General features: G+C 38.3%; 1 protein-coding gene across 1 annotated transcript in view; it reads left to right on the forward strand.

The window, feature by feature from the left end:
• The first annotated feature begins 7,960 nt into the window (after positions 1 to 7,960).
• LOC143035324 (putative defense protein 3) overlaps positions 7,961 to 17,322 on the forward strand; it is a 53,952-nt gene continuing 44,590 nt past the window's right edge. Inside the window, exon 1 of the mRNA XM_076202266.1 lies at positions 7,961 to 8,030. The gene's annotated coding sequence lies outside the window, so the exon portion shown is untranslated. The remainder of the gene's footprint in view (positions 8,031 to 17,322) is intronic.

Consider the following 17,322-nt stretch of genomic DNA (forward strand, 5'->3'; position numbering starts at 1 on the left):
AAGGGAGGTAGCTAAAAACAAACAAAGACATACAATCTACTCCCACCCATTCCATCCACCACATACTCTACTCCCATTCACCCCCCCCCTCCCTCTCTCCAATCTTGGCTCCTCCTGGATGATGGGTCATTCCTACATCTCACCCACTACCCTGGTTTGGAAGCAATGCAGCAAAACACAGCATATTCACAGTAAGGCCGCTTCATTGAATTGATGACGACAACCCCCACCCCCCATCCCTCTCCGTCCCCTCATGCAGAAAAAGAGAAGACTGGGAGAAATCCCTTAGGACTGTGTCAAAGTATCATTCACACATACTTCCTCACCCCCAACATTCACTCCCTTCCATGCATCACAGCATCATCCATACACAACCATTCTCTACTCACCCCTATCTTCTGTCTTCTCCCTTCCTCAACAGACATTTCCCTCTGTCTCATTGCCCCTTTTACCCCATCCATCCATTTCATCCTTGGTAAAGTTAATGTTGTGAAATATACAAGGGATGATAGTGGCAGTGAGTTTGAGGGAAATCTTAAAGGTGAGAGGCTAGAGGAAGTGAATAATTTTAAGTATCTAGGGTCCAGTGTAAAGGTAACAGGGAACAGAGTTGGGGTGGAGTTAAACCATAGTGAGGGAAACAAATTTATTGGGTATGAAAAATGTCATGAGAAACTGGTATCTGGTGATGGATGCAAAGAGAAGACTGTATTTGTCTAATTGTAGTATACAAAGACATACAATTCCACACTACAAAGCCCTCTGTGAGGGGCACCGTCCTAGCCTTCCGATAGGGAGGAGTTTGTGACGTTCAAACATATCATCAGTATACATTGAGTCTTCGTTATACGGTAATTATTTATCCGGTAAATTCACATTTACAGTATTTGGTAATTACTACCCTCGATTCTATTTATGGTAAGAAAAATTTACAGATACTGTATCCGCTCGTGTTTTGGAGGTAGAATATGATATTTTGAAGAGGAAAAAGCAGGGAGAAGGTACATCTGCCATAAGTTGAAACTTGGGTTCAGTATACAGTAATTTCAATTTGCGGTAAGGTTTTCAGGAATGCATATGTACTGTATAACAAGGACTCACTGTACAAAAAAGGAGCGACACTCATTGGGTCCCGTCTCCTATTCTCACATTTTCTAACATATTTAGACTCAAATTCATGTACGGCTCCAACTTAATCTATATCTTTGATTTCCAATCAATGTATGATGGGGTGAATGTTCCTATAACTATGGTACAGAGACTTGGAATTGAGGGAAGTGGAATTTAAATGAGGTGAAGTGTTCAAGAAATAAGGAGGTTTGTAACTTACTCATTTCTTGAACACTGACAGACAGTGAGAAACGAGGCAAGGCAGGGGTGGAAAGGGAGCTGGCAGATAGGGTTGATAAAATACTGGGTTTGGTCATATAGAGAGTGAGAAGATATTAGCAAAAAACTGTGGAAGTTGGAGGTGGATGGAGTGAACTTGAGGGGAAGACCAAGAATGAGATGGCCAAGGTAGCTGCCCTACTGGTACCACGTAACCCAGCACTGCCTGCCGCATGGTTGGATTGTCCGTGACTAAACAGACTCCACTGGTCACCCACCAGTAAGATCATGTTGGACACCCAGAAAGAGGAAAAAAATAAAACGTAAGTGTAGATGAATTCACTGAAACAAAGGCCACCTAATCCCATTATGGGTCACTAATCCACATGTTTGGCATGTGTGACATCTTTGCAGGGTATTGAGATAGGAATCTTAGACGCTGAGTGATGTTCCAGTCAATTCATTGCACTGAGGTGTACCCCAGAGGCTAGGAATACTCCTCTTTAGTCCTCTATTCAGCCCCTCTTGGCTCGGAGATGGAAATCTGCTGGGCTGCTTCCCTTGAATATTTGGGTTAAGCACAACCTGAGTCAACTACTGCCTGTGCCGACACCACACGGTCTGCAACTGTCCTCCCTTAGCGTCAAGGAGGTGGGTGTGTTTACTCCCCCATGACCCCTGGGACCAATGGGTTAATATGGATACCCAAGTCCTAGTCTCACCTCGTTGAGCTTGATGGTGGGTGGGGGCATGGGAGAGTGAATCATAGACATGTGGACATGGCAACTATAAACAACACATGTGGTGGGGGGCAGCCTTGCAACCTACCCCTGTCAAATCACCAAGCTTGCTCTCTGAATTGCTGGGGCATTACAAATTAGGCATAAACATGGTGAACCTCTGGTGGGTTATCCATGTGGCAAGTCCAGTAGGGAAGGTTGTGCCTACTTCTAGTCAGGCTGCACCTTTAGGTCAAGGCTACTCTTACTCGAACCTTTGCCGTTGCGACTACTTATTCTGAAACAAAGGCGATAACATCGAGCCACCCAGGCTACGGCAAAGGTTCGAGTCCTTGCAGTGGAGCATATTTCCATTTGTGACAATGACACACAACTTGTCGGATGGCTTGCCATAATAAAGACTCGGTGAAATTAGAATAGAGACTGAGCTGCCCTAGTACCATCGGGGAACCTCCAGGTCGAGAATCGGGTGGTTCCTTTTGTACGGCCTGGGTGGCTCGATGCTATCGCCTTTGTTTCAGAATAAGTAGTCGCTACGGCAAAGGTTCAAGTCCTTATGGTGGAGCTTATTTCCATCTAAGCAGTGTATTTCAGCCTCTGAGAAAGCAAATAAGATTCTAGGACTGATTGCTCGATCTTTTAACTTCAAAAGTCCATCTTTGGAATATGCTGTCCACATTTTCCTATGGTCACTGAATCACATTAATGATATTGACAAATTGGATAAAGTACAACGGCGAGCCATAAAACTGATTCCAAATATAAAAGATTAATAGTACGAAAATCAACTAGAACATATGAATCTGTTTTCTCTAAAAAAGCGTAGACTCAGAGGTGACTTGATACAGGTCTTTAAGATTCTAAAGGGAATTGACAACATCAAAAGTGACAAAATTTTCACATTGAATGAAAATCCGACAAGAAATAATGGTTCCAAACTGTCAGGAAATAGATTTAATTTGGAAGTGAGTAGAAATAACTTCGCCTACCGTGTAGTCAATGAATGGATTAAACTTCCTGCAGAGGCAGTGCAATGTAGTTCAGTTCGAAGTTTTAAGATTCGTTTAGATAAACACCTAATGAAGGTGCTGTAATGCCTGCCATTTATTTTATATTATTTGTTATTGTTTGTTTATTATTTCCTTGATTAATTATCATTTATTATTATTTATCTGTCTATTATCATTTACTATTTACCTGTTTGTTTATTATCTAACATTACCTATTTATTAAATTATTCTATTTATTATATAATAACTTTTATGTTTTTATTTATTTATCATTATTATTATTATTATTATTTTACACCCGACCTAGTTATGGATCAAAAGGTCTCCTGTTGGCATGCTCCTCCTTTGTAATCCTTTGCAAACCTTTGTTAATTGAATATCTGTGGTGACCTAAAGGTTGTGACACTTTTACTTGGAATGCACGTCATAAATGGGTGGGAAAAATATCAAGAAATATTTTAGGAGCCTCCCGGAACACTAAACGTTTTCGTCTATTACGACATCCTCTGAGGATGTAATAGACGAAAACGTTAGTATTCCGACTTTATTTTCCCTGTGGTTTATAATTATATATATATATATATATATATATATATATATATATATATATATATATATATATATATATATATATATATATATATATATATATCAAGGACTACTATTACATATGACGTGCGCACCCAGAGACCTGGGTCCGCTAGCGGAGGTCATTGCTTTCTTTGTAACCTAACATTTTATATTGGACAAATATATCAAAACTACCTAACATTGTATATAGGACAAATATATCAACTATTGACTTATTCAATGCAATATAAGTTGATATAAACTTTTATAGTGAAATAAGAAACTATTTTTAAGGCACTGTTATGCTTTGAAATGCCAATTTTAGCCGGACTTAACAGGTATTATTGTATGAGGTTAGTGGACACCAGGGTTGGCGATTTTCTTTTCTTTTTAGAAAATATAAAAAATATATTTTTTAATGAGATTTATTTTATTTAAATAGATTTTTTTTTATAGATTTTAGATATTGTGGGATTGCTATCTGATATGCGATCTGATTGCTAAAGGACATTTTTAGTATATCAATATAAGGAGCAGTGTTATATAGACTTGCCATAAGTATACAAGGAACGGTATAACCCTACATTTAGTATATATCACTGTTTAGCCCACAACAAGTTTCAACAAGATTCTTGTTGAAACTTGTTCTAGGTAAGCAGCTTATCACTGAGTCAGTTGTTGCTTTGAAATCAACCAGGAAGGATGTCTTCTGGACCTGGCAGAGTGGTTCCTTCAGGCAGAAAAAATTATCCTGTCTGGAATTATTTTGAAAAAGTACCAACAACTTCTAGCAAAGGGTACCGAGCTAAATGCAAAGACTGCAGCCAGGAACTACAGGGCATTGTGTCATGATTAAAATCTCACAGAGATAAATGCCAAGGTCAGCCACAGCATACAGAAGAAGAAATTGATGACCCAGGTAAATCATTTTACTTATATTGTGTGCATTTCTCCCTTTTCATACGCAACTATATAAATTTGGTGAACAATGGAGAGCATGTGCAATAAAAATGTGAAGGCCTAAAGAGATGATACTTCAACTTCATTACTTCTAAATTTGGGTAATGACTATATCACTATAATATACTGTATCCACTCAACTTTGGGGCCTAGATGATTGTTATTCATTTCATTCAACATTGTGTAATATATTTCATAGGTTCCATTGGAATTCAGCCCACATGGGATTCAGCCCAAAGGGATTTAGCCTAACCTAACCCAACTAACCCATTCTTTTCAGTGAATTTAAAAGTGGACTGAATCCTGTGTGGGCTGAATTCCACGCCCACCTATTTCATATCCTGTTAATTATTTCCAAATAATTTAGTGGCTTGTGTGAATATGATCATTATCTAAAAAAAATAACTACTGTACTCAAAAATAGCCTAAATCACACTGTATTCATTCATTTATTTATTCATTTATAAATTATGCAATATGCTCAAATTTTCTGTTTCCATTTCAGGATCTGTATCAACAGCTTCAATCCCTTCATCATCGGCTCCACGTGAATTATCAGCAAACCTGACTCCACCATTAAAAAGGTCACTATCAGACTCCCCCACAGGCGCCACTTCTGCTAAATCATTTTCATCTAAAAGAAAGTCATCAACAAAGAAGTTGCAAGAATGATATTTGCTACAAATTCACCATTTCGTCTTGTTCAGCATCCTCAGTTTCTCAAGATGGTTCAGAACCTGAGGCCAGGTTATATTCCTCCATCCAGAAAAGATATTTCTGATAAGTACTTGGATCTTTTTTATGAAGAGGAATATAAAAAGTGTGCAGATGACCTGAATAATGAAACTATGTGTCTTTCAATTGATGGGTGGTCTAACATCCATAATGTGCCCATAATATGTGTCACTCTAACAACATCTACTAGTCAGATTTATTTAGTTGACACAATAGACACATCAAAGAAACCTCACACTGCTGAATATCTTCTACAACTTGTACATAATTCGATCAAGAAGGCTGAACAAGATTTTGGTTGTCACATTGGAAGTGTTGTGACAGACAATGCAGCAAATGTCACCAATATGAGAAAACTCTTGGAAGAATCGAGTGAACCTGAGCATACCGTCCTCACATACGGCTTATATCGTTCCTTGTATACTTGTGGCAAGTCTATATAACACTGCTCCTTATATTGATGTGCTAAAAATGTCCTTTAGCAATCAGATCGCATATCAGATAGCAATCCCACAATACTTTAAATCTATAAAAAAAAAATATTTAGATCAAATAAATCTGATGTAAATAAAAGAAATATATTTTTTATATTTTTTAAAAAGAAAAAGAAAAAAATCGCCAACCCTGGTGTCCACTAACCTCATACAATAATACCTGTTAAGTCCGGCTAAAATTGGCATTTCAAAGCATAACAGTGCCTTAAAAATAGTTTCTTATTTCACTATAAAAGTTTATATTAACTTATATTGCATTGAATAAGTCAATAGTTGATATATTTGTCCTATATACAATGTTAGGTTTCTAGTTTTGATATATTTGTCCAATATAAAATGTTAGGTTACAAAGAAAGCAATGGCCTCCGCTAGCGGATCCAGGGATCTGGGTGCGCACGTCTTGTGTAATAGTAGTCTTTGGTATATATATATATATAATCATAAGATTGTATGGTGTTAAGAATGGCTTGGGATTTGAAGGAGGGATGATAACATTAAAATTTCAATTTCATTTGGTAACGTGGATAATGCGACGATGCCGCCTGAGGTGCCCTTGACCTGGACACAGTTGGCAGGTCGGGTCATTTATATATCCGCCATCATGATAGGTAGTGAGCCCATGTGTGATGGGTTGATCTGGCAACAACGCGGACCACCAGGGTTCCCCGGCTGTGCTTAAAGGATCATGTTAAAATGTTAAAATCCCTTTACACTGTATCCCTTTTCAGTACAAGTCATTAGGAAAGAATGGCGATTGGCTACTGAAATCCTGAACAACAAATTTTATACTGGAGACGCCAAAAACCACTGTTCGGTTTGTTAGCAGTGAATCATGTATAGTTTAATTTGTTGTTTATAATGGCCAAAACATTACTTGAATTTCGGTAAGAACTTCACAGGAGACCCACAAAGGAAATTACGAAGCACTTAGTACAATGTTTCGTCGTTACAAAGACCATCTGAAGCAGACTTTCAACAACTGCGGAATCAGCGTCGATATATAGGAAATGGATTCGCATAACCGTCCCACTTGGCGGAAGTAGGAATCGACCAATTTGAAATTGAACGACGGATATCAGCAGATGAAAAATGCTAAAGATGGAAGGATCGAAAACGACAACCAATGCCTCCACCAACAATCAAATGCGACTGTAGTGACGTGATGCATCCTACGACCCGTCACACTGATCAAAGAAATCTTCGGAACTAGCCTTTCCAAGTTCCTGATTGGCTGAGCGCTGGCTGGTAGGGACACCCTTGCGAACTACGCTTGCCAACTACAGGAACTTGGAAAGGCTAGTTCCGAAGATTTCTTTGATCAGTGTGTGACGGGTCGTAGGATGCATCACGTCACTACACGACCATTGGAACGAGCATCAGGGTAACTGATTTTCGGTTTCTACGTTTTGACCCTGTAAAATAAAATTAGTTAAGAATAATATGTGCAATATTTTTCTTTAAAATATATGCACTTCGGTCACATTTAATGGTTTTCTCAATGAAATTCGGTTTCGTTTCGTCAATCACTACCGCCCCTTTACCACTGTGGCCGTACCATTCATGACCTATTTTGTCGACAAACCACTTTCTGTCTCCCCAGAGCTTCTAGATGGTATCAGCTTGGCCTTCAAATTCACTCAAACGATTCTAAAAATAAAGTAGAGCGAAAACCAATTACTTTATACTTACTTCCAAATTTGTTGGTTAAAAAAACAGACAACGATCAACTGTCTTCACTTTTCACTCAGTTCCCCGTCGAGATATTGTTGATAATAGATAAATAAATATGTACATGAAACGCATTCCGCTTTACTCCTGTGAAAACTGTACTTGCTTTATTTTCATACTTTTACTTCCCTCGAGGCTCTCTCTCATTTTACCTTCGTTCTGCGATCACTAACCCCATTTCCCACTTTTGAACCATTACATGTGAGCAACGTCTGCCGCGGTGTTGTCATCTCACCGACATTGCATTCCAACCCCCACAAAATTGTCGAACCTTTACGAGTATGATGACGTCAACATTAGCAGCCTGGCTACCACTCGTCTCATCCGGCCTACCAAAACCCGCTCTTGGAGTGACGCGGCCTTGTGACCTGTATATAAATGCCGCGTCGGCGCGCGTACGAAGCATTACACAGTCGTCTGTTCTTGTGCCTACCTACAGTCTCTCGGAAGGGATCCAACGGGGTGTATGTACTTTGCAATCCACTTATCTCATTTGACCACCAAATTGTTATAATGATTAATATCATATATATATATATATATGTATATATGTATATAATATATATATATATAAATATATATATGTATATATATATATATGTGTGTGTGTGTGTGTGTGCAAAATAACCACAGGAGAAAGGAAATTTGTAGCCAGTAAGTACTTTCGTATATTACATCTTCAGACTAAATGACAGAGATACAGAGTTGGGTTTAAATGTAAGTATCAGGTGGCAACCATAGGGGGGGGGGGGAAGGAGGGAGACAATACAATGTGAGGAGGAGGGATGACCTTACCCCTATCGACCTGACCAACACACGAGGCTCAATCTGGCGGAAAGATCTCGGTGACCATTTGGGTTACCAATTTATCACATTTAAAATGACCATAGCTTAAGTTTATATTTTTATCAAACGTGCCTGATATAGCAGGATTCTCTTATATTTCTTGTAGGCTTTTTCCTTAAACTAAAATTGTTGCCTTAGACCAATCAATATGATGGTTGTATAATGCTTTATATTGGAATTACGCATAATTTTCCTGGGCAGATCTCACACTATATTTATGTTGGGAAATCCTTGTTTCAAGTTTTTCCGAGTTTGTCCTGAAGATGTAATATACGAAAGTACTTACAGTCTACAAGTATCCTTTCTCCTGTAGTTATTTTGCATTTTTGTATCACGGTGATGTGATTGCTTGCATATATATATATATATGTGTATATATATATATATATATATATATATATATATATATATATATATATATATGTATATATATATATATATATATATAATATATAATTTTGCTGATTTCTGTTCTTATTGGATTGATAGACACATTTCGCAATTTACGTTGTGACGGTACCATACTTTCACTTTTTTTTTTTTTTTTTTTTTTTTTTAATGCAGTACAAGTTGACTTGATTTTATGTTTTGAATACCTATAATTTCTAATCGGTAGGATATTGCTGACTGGCTAATCAATGCTTGTTAGCCTACATGTAAACAATATTAAACAGATTGGACATATGTCATATGAACAATCAACTTTTTTTGTCCAGACAAAGATAAATAAAATAAACAGACAGAATAACAGTAATTCAAGCAGGAAAATAGTGATACATATATCTTAGTTATAATGACATCCGATACAAGACTAAATTGTTGCGAATTACTTTTACCAACCTCGTTGGCTTTACGCTGGTGCCTGCGGTAGTGCCTTTCAAGTAATACGACATTGATGTCATGTACCATCACAAACCTTATTTCCCCTCCAACATTGCGTACTATACAAAGTATATAAAAAACATTAACTATCATTTGAGTAAGTACTTTTTAATTTTCTTAAATCATCAATTCTAAGAGGGAAAATCAAGCTTAGATTCCTCGTTTACATTATTGACAGGACAAAAATAACTTGGTAAGTGCTTTTACAATCTTTATTTTCATACAGATTTTTTTTATTCTAGATTCATGATTATGTTTGTTGTGGCAGAACTTTTCACTTTTTTTTATATATATATAATTCTCGGTCGTTTCATGAGGCGGGTTCAAACCGTGGGGTAATTCAAGAGAAGAAAGAAGCCTGGCACAGCCAGAATAAAAGGGAAAGTGACATGCACTACAGAAGAAGTTAATTCCAATTCCCGCTAACCTTTGTAATAGCAGTTGAAAAGTAGGGGTTTATTTGGGAAAACATGTATCAAGTCGTTGCGATCAAACGCGTAGATTAAGACTAACTTCCATATGATTAACTTGATGTAGAAGAATATATATATATATATATATATATATATATATATATATATATGTATATATATATATATATATATATATATATATATATATATATATATATATATATATATATATATATATATATATATGAAGTTTGGAGTTGTACGATGTAGAATTTGAGACAGTGTGTACCTGCGGCCAAAAACGTCACTTTTGCCAAATGCGCTTAAACTGTTATCGAGTCGGAGAGAAGTGCGTGATTCGAATTCTCAACTATGCGAATGCGATACGAGCACGCTACCGATTACGCCACTAGAGATCAGCATCCTTAGCCTTTCACTCCGTCCAATTTAGTCGCTTTTTACAACACGCACGAGGAACACAATGACATAATTCTTCTCCCTTTCACCACATTAGGGGGGGGGGAGGGGTCAGGAGGCTGCAGAGTCATAGGACTCGGTAATGCACAGGTTCAAGGGAAAAGCATAAAAAATTATCATAATTCCTTAATGAGCAGAAATTTCAAATTCTATTATAGACAAATTATATGTTTCTGGTCCGTAGGGGCGCCCCGTATAGGTTGTGAGTGGGCGAGAAATGGATGCGGCCCGAAGGTATTTTTTTTATCATCTTTACGCACGAGGTGAGGAGGAAGGGTCGCCACGTGAAAGGGTTATCACGCTGGGCTATTTTTCCTCCGACATCCTACCTCCAACCTCCATTTGAATAACTAGAACAGGACTTCGCTTACAGAAATCTAGACTTCTCTAAGAACGTTTCAATAGATTTACATTCTCTTAGTTCATCATTCTGCCTTGCTATACATGACGGAAAGATAATTTGATATTTGAAAATTCAAATATTGTAACCGAAGTCGTTTTTACTCAAACGAACTCTCATCTGTCGACGCTGGTGAAGCCTGTGGAGCCCCAGTGTGATAACCCTTTAAATGAAGCAGTGGGGGTAAACCAACTTAGGCCTTCGGACCCTGTTGTGGATGTGCTGTACCATGCTGCATTGCTTCTGACCCGGGCTAATATGAAAGGGAAACAAATGTGTGTTGCGCGTTCCTTGCCTGGCTACCTCTTTTATAAGGGGGGAGAATCCTTTTGGTATATGGATAGATGGAATCACATTTCTTGAGATGGTATGCATGCCCAGGAGTATGCAGTAGCAATACCCTATCGAATTGAGTTGTTTGGTACCCTTGAAGGGGTCTGTGGGATACCTTCAATAGTGATTTTTTTTTTTTCTAAGAATGTATTGGAGGTTGTACAAAGTCATGCCGTGTGAGACGTTGGAGAATATAGAGATGAGCCGTGCTACCAGATTGGCTGGAGACCTGGACATGCACAGGACTCGAAAGCGGTGGACCAGAGCTCTCTTAAGAAGAAATGTGGAGAGGTATGTCAAAGAAATCGCCGATGTCGAGGGTAATTTCATTGTGAATGGACTCAGACCTGATTGCCAAGTTTGTGATCCAGATGAGTACTGTTCGAAGAATTGTTGGACAACTAGTGTTAAATGTAGGTGTAGAGCCATCTAGGCTGAGTTCTTTGGACTGTTGTACATGACTGGTCCTCCGAGAAACCAGCTTCACCTAGCAGGTGTTCGCGTGGCGGTTCCCAATCCACCAATTGGTGAAAGTTCTCCCAGTGAGATCAGAGGGGATGGAAATTGAAGGATGGAAAGGTAGTCGGCATCTGCAACGTCAGCGATTTGTGATTTACATGCGGTGCTATCCGTCGTTTGACAGTCCGGTATTATCCCCGCAAGTTCGTAAAGGGGCTAGCTGTCCCTATCTGGAAAGGGAAAGGAGACCGACAGAAGTTCAGTAATTATACCGAACAGTGTAATACGTCTTTCGGTGTGCCGGGCAAGGTGCTCACCCATCTGTTGCTGACACGGGCTTGTTCACATCTGCTGGAGTTTGGGGCTTGAACAGTCTCGGTTGACGCCAAGTACAGTAGGTCAACAACTGATCGAATCCTAGCGATTCGTGTTCTTGTGGATCGCCGACGTGAGTTTCAGCAGGGGTAGTCTTTGAAAATTGTTAATGTACTGCATAACAGTGGTGGATCATGTCAAGAAGACCTCCAAAGGATTAGAATAGTCTCACTCAGCCAAGGTATATGACGTTGGTTATATTTATGCAGAACTAAGCCCCGAATCTTCAAGTCACTTACGCTCCCTGTCTTGCTGTACGGCAATGAAACAGGGACACGGCATTAACTGCTGGCATACAGAAACGTCTCGACGTTTAAGAGTATGCCATATAATACCTCCGGCAACCGTCACGTGAAACTTAGTTAAGACGTTATCAGCATAATTCATGAACAACTCCTCCGATTACATGATCACGTGACACGCTTCTCGTATGTTGATCCCACTTACAGGGAGATTTTCCCGAGAAACAACTCGGTTGAAAAGAAGAAGTGGACGCCTACACAGAGCTCATATGAAGGGTGGCTCCATCAGGTTCTACTCTGAATAAACGAGGGAATTGACGGAGGCATATTAGTAGGACGACCCTCTATCCCAGTCGTATGCTCCCAATACTTTCTATCAAACTGACTGGTTCTTTCCCTTGATTTGATAACCAGCCTGACTAGGCTTCTATCATTCATTCTACTTTCTTTTTAGTCGGGCTTGACCATGGTGTGATTTTCCTTTGTTGTATTCGTAATATTACTATTTTGTCCTTTTTCACTTGATAAGGTAAAAATGTAGTGTGTGTGTGTGTGTGTGTGTGTGTGTGTGTGTGTGTGTGTGTGTGTGTGTGTGTGTGTGTGTGCGAGAGAGAGAGAGAAATCCATCACTGTGATCAACGGCTATTACCCTTCCAGATGAGAGGGCCATAGCTCATATGGCCACATCTATCTATAATGTTGTGACATTACACGTGCACACGCGCCCGCGCTAATTCATTAGCCAAAGGAGAAAACGATGAGTTGCGGTAGTACGATGCTTTTCAACCCCTAGACGGGGACAGATCTTTCGACCGCTGAGTTAGCAGTCCAGGACGCTATCACCACACCAGCTGTGTGTGTGTGTGTGTGTGTATTATCTAGTTGTATTATACGGGAAGGGGAGCTATGCTTGTAGTACCCTAGTTTGTTCTTAAATTCTTCTATGGTTTTTGCACATACTATTGTTTCATCCAATTTGTTCCAGACATCCACCACTCTGTGTGGAAAACCATTTTTTCAAGTCTGTTCTATAACTATCCTTTTTGAGTTGCTTTTCATGTCCTCTTGTTTTGCTTTCATTCCACTTTAATAAGTCTTCTCTGTCAAGGACTTCCATGCTTTTCATGATTCTGCAAATGGTCAATAGATCTCCTCTTTCTCTTCTTTGTTCCAGGGTTGGTAGTTCCAGTTTAGACAATCTTTGTTCATATGTCATTTTTGAAAGTGTTGGTGCCATCTTTGTCATTGTTCTTTGGATTTTTTCTAATTTATTTATGTTCTTTTTAGTGCTGGGTGTCCATAATGTCGCAGCGTATTCCAATCTTGGTCTTATCATTGTGACTGATGTTTTCTTTTACCATTATTTCATCCAGGTAATTAAAAGCCACCTTTATTGCTCATAGTCAATTGTAGGTTTCTCCAACTATTTTGTTTATACCCTTGTGTAGTAACATGACTTTGTTGATAATTACTCCTAGATTCCTTTTCCGACCTGATTTTGTTTTACTTCCTTTGTACCAATTTCATATTGTCCTGATATATATATATATATATATATATATATATATATATATATATATATATATATATATAACCTTTTCCAAACTCCATTATACTACATTTCTTAATGTTGAAGTTCATTTCCCACTTCGACTCCATCCAGATTTTGTCCAGGTCTCTCTGCAGTGATTCACAGTCTTTTTCTGTATCTACTTTCTTTAGTAGTTTTGCGTCATCTGCAAAAAAGTTTATATAACATTGTGCACTTTCATTCATGTCATTTGTATATACAGCAAACATTATTGGAGCTAATACAGAACCTTGTGGGACTCCACTTATTATTTCTTTCCAGATCGAGTTTTTATCTCTAAGTGCCACCCTCATTTTTCTCCCGTTCAAGAAATCTTCCATCCATTTCAATAGATTTCCTTGTACACCTACTGTTATTTAGAGTTTTCTTAATAGCTTTTTGTGTGGTACTTTATCAAATACCTTTTGTAAATCCAGTAAAGCACAATCTGCCCATCCATTCCTTGCATTATATCTATTAACCTTGAATAAAAACAAATCAAGTTTGTGGCACATGATCTTCCTTGTCTAAGGCCAAATTGTTTTGGATTCAGTATATTGTTTTCTTCCAGATGTTTAGTCCATCTACTTTTGATAACTTTCTCACATATTTTAGCTATTGTGTTTGTAAGGGAGACCAGTCTATAGTTTGTTGGGTCTTCTTTGTTCCTCCCTTTATATATTGGTACAATATTTGCATTTTTCCAATCTTGTGGTACCTTTCCTTCTTTGAGTGAGCAATCTATTATCTTGTATATTTTGTCCGTTAGTTCATCTATACATTCTTTTAGTATCCAATTTGCAATTCCGTCCGGGCTGTGTGATTTTCTGAAATCAAGGTTTATTATTTGGTCCCTTATTTCTTTCTGTGTCACAATTATTTCTTTCATGGTGTGATCTTTCTCCCTTTCCTTCATCCCAATTTTGTGTAATTTCCTTTGTGAATACAGATTTAAAATGTTTGTTCATAATTTCAGCCATTTCTTCATCTATATATTCCGCATTATCTTGCCGCAGTTTCACTATTTCCTGTTTATCTTTTAATTTACCATTTACAAATCTGTAGAATAATTAAGGTTGATCCTTACATTTGTCTATCATGTCTTTTTCATAGTTTCTTTTTTCTTCTCTGCGTATTTTTACATATTTCTTAATTTTATATATATTTGCCACTTAGCCGTTTTTTTTCCATCTTTTCCAAGCTTTGTCTCTTTTATCTTTTGCCTCATTACATTTTTTGTTGTACCAACATTTAACGTACACCTTTGCCTGTTTTTGTTTTGTTACGTATTTATCTATTCCTTCATTATAGATTTCTTTTAATATCGTCTATTTCTCTTCCATCTTTGTTTCTTCATTAAAGAAGTTTTCCCAATTCACTTTTTGAAATAATTTTCTGAGTTTCTCAAAATCCATTTTGTTGTACATTAGTCTTCCCTTTCTGTTTCTCATTTCTTCCTTAATAAATTTCCTCTTTTAGTGTGTGTGTGTGTGTGTGTGTGTGTGTGTGTGTGTGTGTGTGTGTGCGCGCATGCGTGTGTGTACAGTGATCAGTGCATATGGAAAATGCATCTTAATATCTTCCAAATATTGTCTTTTCAATTTATTTCCATGGTCCCATTTTTTTCTATGTCACATTCAGAAGTCTTATTTGCCTAGCTCTACACCTACTGGCTTTATCGAAAGCGTGCTGGTCTCGCAGTTGGTTAGTTGTGAGTTCGAATCCCGCACTCCTCTTTGATTCCCAGCAGTGTGTGTTACCTGCCCCACCAGTCCCCCAGACCGCATAACAGGGCAATGATGACGACCTCGACTGCAGCTACTCAGCGCCTCCTGTCGTAGATTCCTCACCTATACCTATTCGTAACATACAGTATAAGACCTATGCTCATAAGGCCCCGTCTGCGTTCCTATGAGTCAAAATTTGCTTCATAATGACCCTCTACTCTTACATCACCCATATTATAACAAGGGTCATTTTGGATCCATTTTTCTGATCGGAAAACTATCTTCACTGTCATCTCCGTGGCGTCTGGTGTCTTACTGATCCTACACCAATGGGTCTCTCTCCCTCTCTCTCTCTCAGCATTGACACTCAATCTCTTCTTTGCCGTGGATCTGAAAATTCTCTATTTTGATTGTTTATTTCTGCCCGGCGACCAGAACCCTACAGCATATTCTGATCCAGGGCGGATCAGGATTTCAATATTTTTCATCAATCCGTTCGTGTGTATTTAAAGGATTACAAAAGAGGAGCATGCCTACAGGAGACCTTTTGGTCCATAATTAGGTCGGATGCGAAAAAATAATGATAATGACAACTAAATGAATAGAAATTATAATAATATAAATGATAATAAATAAAATCAATCAATGCATATGTATAGTTAAATAATAAACAAACAGGTAAATAGTAGATAATAATAAATTGACAGATAAATAATAACAAATGAAAATCAAGCAAATGATAATAAACAGACAATAACAAACAAATAATATCAAATAAATGGCAGGCATTACAGCATCTTAGGTGTCTATCTAAACGAACCTTAAAGTTTCGAACTGAACTACATTGCACTGCCTCTGCAGGAAGTTTATTCCATTCATTAACTACACGGTCAGCGAAGTTGTTTCTACCTACTTCCAAATTAAATTTATTTCCTGACAGTTTGAGACCATTATTTCTTGTCGGATTCTCACTCAGTGTGAAAATATTGTCACTTTTGAATCTTAAAGACCAGTATCTACGCTTTTTTTTTTTTTGGGAAAACAGATTCATATGTTTTAGTCGATTTTCGTATGATTTGTGTGTGTGTGTGCGCAAATCCTTGGAGGTTCCAGGAACAGTGGAAGGGCACACCTCTGGGATTCTGAAGGACAAACTCTTTTGATGAACAAAAGGATCAGAACTGCGCACATCGGCTGGTCTTGCCGTCAGGCTTGCTCAACCCTGTCATCATCAACAGTAAATTACAGAACAGAAGAAGACGAAGACGATGAAATAAAAGACCACGAATCGACTGCTCTTGCCGCTAGGCATCCTTCACTCTACCATTAACAGCATATTACAGTAAAAAAAGATGACGGCGATGCAAATTACAGTAAAGACGATGTTGACGGCGAAGAGACGAAGAAGAAAGAACAGACTTCGGTGATCGAAATTTCATTGTTGATGGTTTGATTTCATATGCGATGCATGTTCATCTTTGTTCTTTAGCAAATGGAGGACAAGAAGGCTCGATCTGACCGATTTCTGGAAAAAAAAATATCTGCAATTTGTTGATCATGATTACATTAAATGGCAAACTAAATTAAAAATGTGTAAAAAAAATAACACTAAAATTTCTCTCGTGTTACATTAGACCTTGAGGTAATGGTTCCTTTTTAACGAGACTACTACCGCCTCCTTACCTTAAAGGCCATATCCTAAGTGCGCCATCCCCCTTTCCTTCTACCTACACACATACCTGATCAACACACGGCTCAACGGTATAGTGGTACCGCTCTTGACCACAAAGTCGTGGGTTCGAGTTCGAGTACTGCCCAGGGCTGAAAAAAAAAGATTCGGCGTCGCTGCACTGCGAGTCAGCATTCCAACTACGATACTATGATGGGCAAGGAGCTAGGTGTATGTGTGTCAGGTCACAGCATTAACCACAGATTAGGCCATATATAAACGCTAAGCTCTTACATCCGGGGTTAATAGTTGTCAGTTACAAGTGCAACACGTGATCTAAGACCGTGGTGAGATTCCCACAGG

This window comes from Oratosquilla oratoria, chromosome 18 (genome assembly GCF_046742065.1).
Source record: "Oratosquilla oratoria isolate Oo_2021 chromosome 18, ASM4674206v1, whole genome shotgun sequence".
Classification (NCBI taxonomy): Eukaryota; Metazoa; Arthropoda; class Malacostraca; order Stomatopoda; family Squillidae; genus Oratosquilla; species Oratosquilla oratoria.